The 6,888-nt window shown below is 44.7% G+C and overlaps 1 non-coding gene across 1 annotated transcript; it reads right to left on the bottom strand.

Moving 5' to 3' along the window:
• Positions 1 to 2,948: 2,948 nt before the first annotated feature.
• On the bottom strand, positions 2,949 to 3,021 carry Trnak-cuu. The gene has a single exon. It is a non-coding gene; the product is annotated as a tRNA-Lys (tRNA).
• Positions 3,022 to 6,888: the final 3,867 nt, after the last annotated feature.

Genomic DNA, 6,888 nt, shown 5'->3' with positions numbered 1-6,888 from the left:
GAAGGACAAAGGACAGAACTCTCCTCCCCAGTTGGAAGTCATAGTGTCTGCAACGTCAACTCTTATTACCTGCTTTGAAATTGATTATCAGAAGGACTTTCTGTCCACTCTATCTGACTGGAGCATCTTCACTGTGCATTATCTTTTATGGATCTTAAATGTGCAAGCTATTAAAGTGGCTGACTGAGCTTATAAAACAACAGGGGGGAAGGGTAAGGGTGTTCCCAAGATGGCTTTGGTCTGAGCCAAGGCAGGAATCAACGAGAGCTCTAAATTCTCATTATGGAGTCTCACTTTCCATCTTCAATTTATCTTCTTGGAGCCTAGAGTAGGCACTAGGATTTTAACCACCAGTGGGGCTAGTGGGGATGTGGGATCCCATAGTATCCATCACGCTGAGAATAATTTCATTTGTGATCTCCCTGAGAGGGTGCAGCAGAGAGAGTTCTCAAACTTTCATCTACAATTTGGAGTCAAAGCTATTGGAGATGAGGAGGAAGCTTAATTTCTTTAAAGGTATTTTCATGAATTTTCACTTGGCTATGCATTTCCTGGGAGATTAGGGTCATAGGGTAAAATGACTGCTAAATCATGGGTTTATTTAAAGTAAGTGAGGCTAGACACTTGGAGAGATTTCAAGACCTGAGTGTTAGCAAAGAGTAGAACAGGAAAACCTATGTTTCCCTAAATGTAAAGGTTATAAAAAGGAGCCATGCCTGGTGGTGCATGCCTACCGTCACACCACTTGGGACATAGATATAAGAGGATAAGAACTTGGAAGCTAGCCTAGGCAACAAGAAACTTGTCTCAACAAAACCAACCCCCCCCCAAATTTTCATACAATGATTACACCACTTAGGATTAAGGAGACAGTACATTTGGGAAAATGCTTGCTATCCAAGCACAGAACCTGAGTCTGAAAATTCAGCACTCATGTGTGGAAGTGTGTTGTGTCTATAATCCCAACACAGGGGAGCAGAGATGAGCTCTCCTCATTCAAGGGGAATCAATGAGATCCAGGCTTGGTGAGAGACCCGACTTCAAACAATAAGAGAGAGATTGAGGAACACACTCAGTGTTGACTTCTGGCTTACACACACACACACACACATACACACACACACACACACACACACACACACACACACACACACAGAGGCACTCACTCTCACATATCTGCACACACATTATGTACATACCTAGATGAATGTGCATATTCCCACATACATGTATATACTGTACACATGTATATATCACATACATGTACACAACACACACACACACACACACACAGGGTCACATCATTTAATACTTCCATTTAATAACTCCAGGTTCCCATTTGATGAGTGACCCTGGCCTTCCTTTCAGTAGACTTGATGCTACTGTAATTTCCCTGTGTATTTCCCTGCAATCAATGCTGGTCACCCCTTTTGGACTGTGATAGTTTGACTGACAGATGCCTTCAATTCTTTACCCTTTCCTGGATTCAAGCTCTCTGCTATACAAGTTTGCATCCCTTCCTCTTTGCACGGGGGCGGGCTTGGGGTTTCTGTTCCTTTTCCTGACTTCTGCTTGTTGTAGCACACACTGGCCAGGCTATGGCAGCAAAGGTGGAACAAGCAGAAGCTGGATAAATCATCCCAGAATCTCCACTCACACTATTATGTTTGCTACGGAAATGTATCCATGGAGCCCCATGGAGCAAGGCTAAATTGTCATAGTGGCCCAAATGAGACCCCAGCACATGAGAAAGCCCAGCCAAGACTTCAGAGACAGGGGATGAGTCTTGGTGAGTCTTGGACCAACAGGATCAGACAGCTGGCTTTCAGACCATGACCCATGTCATGCTACTGTACGCCAATGAGTTTTGGGATTATCATTACATAGCACCACAGGGGATTATGGCCACTGCAAGATCTGAGTTTTTTTTTTTCTGCATTTGGTTCAGGAAACACCACAACGAAGCTTTTTTTCTCCATTGACAGAATTGTTTTTTACAGAGTAGAGTCTGACATTTTCAAATACAAACTGTGGAGTGCCTAAGTTGAAATAATTAACATGGATATCTCAGATGGTTACTTTGCTGTGCTGAGAATCTGTTCCTCAAAATCTATTGCTCTCACAATTTTCCAGCACACACTACACTGTTACTACAGTCACTGTATTGTTCAATAGGTTTGTTGGACTTTTTCCTTCTACTTGAAAGGATATTTGAGCAAACACGACAAAGCTAAAGGCACAATAGATCTGATTTCAAAGCATAATACAAAGCAACAATAGTGAAAACAGCATAATATTGGCACGGAAAAATAAGACTAGGAAAAGGAAATAAATCCACATGTCAATAATCTAAAAAGAAGAGAACATGGAAGGAAGGGTCACTGTCTTTATGGGAAAACCAGATGTCCATGTACAGGAAATTGAGAAGAGACCACATCTCATGTCATATCTAAAAGTGAAGTCAAGGTGGATCAAAGGCTTAAATATAAGACCAGAAACTTCTAGAATCAAAGGAAAGGGAGGGACTCCTTGACATAGGTCTGTGTAACAGTGTTATGATAAAATCCACAGGACACAGGCAATGAAACTGGACAGACAGGTAGGGTTGTAGCCAAGGAAGATGTTTTGTAAAACAAAAGAACTAATCATCAGAGTGAAGAAAACATCACAGAGGGGAGAAACCTCAAAGATAAGCATCACAGAAGTGTAGGGAGACACCCTAGCCCCGCCCAATAGTCCTGGGACAGGTTCCAGGTGGACCTGGGACTCGCCCATAAGGGCGGGGTGAAGGAAAGCCGGGGTGACGTAAGAGAGCTTCTTAAGGGGCTGCACGTGGGGACACTGACCCCTTTTGTTCTGGCCGCGCTGGCTGGGTTCTATAACCTAGCTCTGGCCTGTGTTTTACCTTGGTGTCTTCTGGAATAAAGAGACCATAATCTTACATGTGGCGCCCAACGTGGGGCACGAACCCACCACCCTGAGATTAAGAGTCTCATGCTCTACCGACTGAGCTAGCCGGGCTCAGGTTTCCAATGGGCTACTGCTCTCAACTCTGAAAAGGCTGATTCCGTTATTACACACCTACTGGAGGTGATGGCAGTTATGGGCATACCGGCGCAGATAAAAACTGACAATGCTCCAGCATATGTCTCCACAAAAATGGAACAGTTTTTCAAATATTATAACATTAAGCATGTCACAGGTATACCACACAACCCTACAGGACAAGCAGTCGTCAAAAGGTCTAACAGGACACTTAAGGAGATGCTCCATAGGCAAGCTGGTAAGTCGAAACCCCCCAAACATAGATTGCATAATGCCTTATTAACGCTAAACTTTCTTAATGCCAATGACAGTGGGCAGACAGCTGCGGAAAGACACTGGACTATGGAAAAAACTGCTGAACTGAACCAACCAGTGTATTACAAAGATGTGCTGACCTCGGTATGGAAACCTGGACATGTATTACGTTGGGGTAGGGGTTTTGCATTTGTCTCCACAGGAGAAGAAAATCTTTGGATACCATCAAAATTGATCAAGATTCGAGTTGAGGGAGACAACCCCCTCGACAAGGATGACTGACAGGTATTTTCTGAGGAACCCCCCTCTATAAGTCAAAGGACACTACATGTATGGATACTCAAGGAAAGAACGTAGCTATAACCATCGAACAAAAGGAACGTGCTATACGGTAAAATTTACAGCTGTCTCTCGAATAACTCTATGTCTATTCATTTCCTAGTCCCTATTCAACTAAATCGAGACTGGATTTAGAGTTGGATTTGGCTTTCCTACTCTAAAATCCAAGCATGTTATTTAACAACATTTAAAAGTTTCTGTGTTATATCAAGAAGCCAATTGCTATAATACAGAATAAATGAAGAATAAGAGGACTATCTTTGTTTTTTCTTGGCTTTTTCTTTCACACCCTCTCATAATCGTTGTTCGTCAAGGTTCGTCAAGGTTCGTCAAGGTACCTTTCCCGGTACACATACATAAACAAGTGAACATTTCTCTGATGACACTTATGTTTGAGTCCCATACAGCCAACAAGACCCAGCCTGACAGCAATCCCTGCATGCTCCGGAAAAGGAATTGGACTACACCTCCCCGACTACACTGGATTCAACTCACTCCGTTTCGACTGACACTCCAACCAGAACCTCGAGTAACGACTTCAATCAAGTTGAGGATTTCAACGTAGATCTTCAATCAAACAAATCTCATCTAACATGGACTAGACATAACTCATTAGAGACTTTCCCTGTACTGGCATTTTTTTTCCCACAGGGCCCCCACATGACTACCATCGTCCCATTTCAGCAGGAAGTAACCTAGAAGATGCTACGCCCCCGTTCCCCATTATTGTGTATTAGGGTAGTGTAAGCCTAGTTAAGAATGACCTTCTTATTGTTTAGAGTTGGGATTGGAAGAAGGTGTTCAAGTTAGACACTTTTTCCACATGACTTTAAGACTTAGCTAGGATAGACATAGGATGTACCATAGCAGATTATTGTATCTTCTTGTATTTCACCCTTATGATTGTCAGTTTTGGATATTTTACACTATTAAGTTTTAATCCTCTTTTAGACTAAAAGGGGAATTGTAGGGAGACACCCTAGCCCCGCCCAATAGTGCTGGGACAGGTTCCAGGTGGACCCGGGACTCGCCCATAAGGGCGGGGTGAAGGAAAGCCGGGGTGATGTAAGAGAGCTTCTTAAGGGGCTGCACGTGGGGACCCTGGCCCCTTTTGTTCTGGCCGCGCTGGCTGGGTTCTATAACCTAGCTCTGGCCTGTGTTTTACCTTGGTGTCTTCTGGAATAAAGAGACCATAATCTTACACAGAAGAGCTGCTGCAAGTGAGTTGCTCTTTGGTTCTATCCTTAATTGGTTGACTTATGATGCCATGAGTGTTTCCTGATGCTGTAAGCCTTTATCCATTCATTCATTCATCTCTCTCTCTCTCTCTCTCTCTCTCTCTCTCTCTCTCTATATATATATATATATATATATATATATATATATGTATCTCTTTCAATCTACCTGTCCACCCATCCATCCTCCTCCTTATCCATCCATCCACCCATCATCCCTCTTTCTGTCTGTCCCTCCATCCGTCTATCCGTCCTTCCTCCATCCATCCATCCTCCCATCCATCTGTCCGTCCATCCATTCATCCATCCATCCATCTATCCACAAATTCACATATTTATCTCCCATCCATCCTCCCAATATTTATATTTTCATGTTAAATCTTGTTTGCTGGAAAGTGGCCCAGGGTTTGGGTGGCTTTCATTGTTGGAAGAGAAATCAAATCTGAGGCCTTGTGCTGAACAATTAAAGTGTAAACTTGAATGGGAACAAAATCAGAAGGAAAGCAGCCACTGTTTACAGCGGCCTCAGCACATAGGCATGGTGGGAAGAAAGCTTAGAGGGGTTTGTGTGTGCTCATCCAGTAAAGCCTCAGGGTATTTCCATATGCAGAAACTGCTTGTCCAACTTTATAAAGGAGGGAGCTAGGGTACAAGAATGCTATGTTCTTTCCCAAGGATCCTTGCCTAGCAGTACATAATATAAACACAGGTGGCCAAAGCCAGAGCCCATGATCTTGATCACAGGCTTCCATTAGCTCCTACTGACTTGGGGCACATGGAAACCACTTGTTCACTGCACACATAAACAAACTTTAGGCTGGGGAGATGACTCAGTGGGTGCCACACACCCACTGCTTGCCACACAAACCTAATGACTTAAGTTCAGACCCCCAGAGCCCCTTAAATGCTGGAACCAGTAGCATCCATGCTCCTGGATAGTGCTTGTCCACTAGGAAGTGGAAGCAGAGACGAGAAAATCTTGAGGTTCCCTCAGGCCAGCTACCCTGGTTCGTGTAACAATGGACAAGATACAAGATACTCAACACAGTGGAAGGCAAGGACCAGCACTAGAGGTTCTCCTCTGACTTCTAATGCATGTTTTGTATACATGTGTCCATACTCCCACACACATCACATACATGCACGACACAACACAAATGCAACCCTCTGTTTTGCCTTTCTGCAAGCCACCGGAGGTCCTGCCAGGTACTGATTAAGAGGAAACAGTCATCTCTCTGTACCACCATCACTAAACACAGCTCCACAAAGACCCCTGGTGCCTTCCTGCTAAGGCCTCTCCCAGCTCCTTCCCTCTCTGATGATATTAACCCCCAGGGGATGCTTTCTGGAGCAGTCAGGCTCAGCATGAAGAGCCATTCTCCTATCTGTTTCCCAGAGGGTGTGAGAAGTAAGTACATCTTTGGAAGAGAGAATGCCACAGAGGCGGAGCAGAGCCGAGTGCGGACTCCTGTCTTCCCTAGGCTCTCTGCTTTTATTCCAGTTCTGAGTGCCTGGGAGAAGCACAGCCTTGCATATCTATACATGGGCTGGCTTTTCCTCTGGGCCCTGGTGGCCCTGTTGGAGTTGCTTTTTTGTCTCTGGCTGGAGGTTAGGGTTGGGGGCTGGGAGAGGATAGGGTGAATCTATGACTTGGTGGATGGCCCTCCTGGGTCTGGCTTCTTCCTGTGTGGCCCACCATTGCTCAGACAGCTCCCTGCCACCCCCAAGCTGCCAGTCAACCAACACTTTTACCTGCAAGTTCTCTGGCCACCTTCTTGGAGCTTTGAGGAAGCCTGGCACCACCCTGTCACTTCAGAAAGAACACATATCTCTTAACCCATCTGCCTGGACTTCCCCACAAAGAACACACAATTTTCTCCTGTGTCACTGTTTTCATGTAGATCTTGACCAACTAACTTGCGGACCCCTAGCTAGGGCTCTAACCTGGGTTTCTTGAGGTCCAGAACATTCCCTGGAAAGATAGGAGCATCCTCCAGCCTCCTTTGCTCTGACC

Source organism: Cricetulus griseus, chromosome 2, assembly GCF_003668045.3.
Source record: "Cricetulus griseus strain 17A/GY chromosome 2, alternate assembly CriGri-PICRH-1.0, whole genome shotgun sequence".
Lineage (NCBI taxonomy): Eukaryota > Metazoa > Chordata > Mammalia > Rodentia > Cricetidae > Cricetulus > Cricetulus griseus.
The sequence above is the reverse complement of the archived record's forward strand: the minus strand, read 5'-3'. Positions and strand labels throughout refer to the sequence as shown.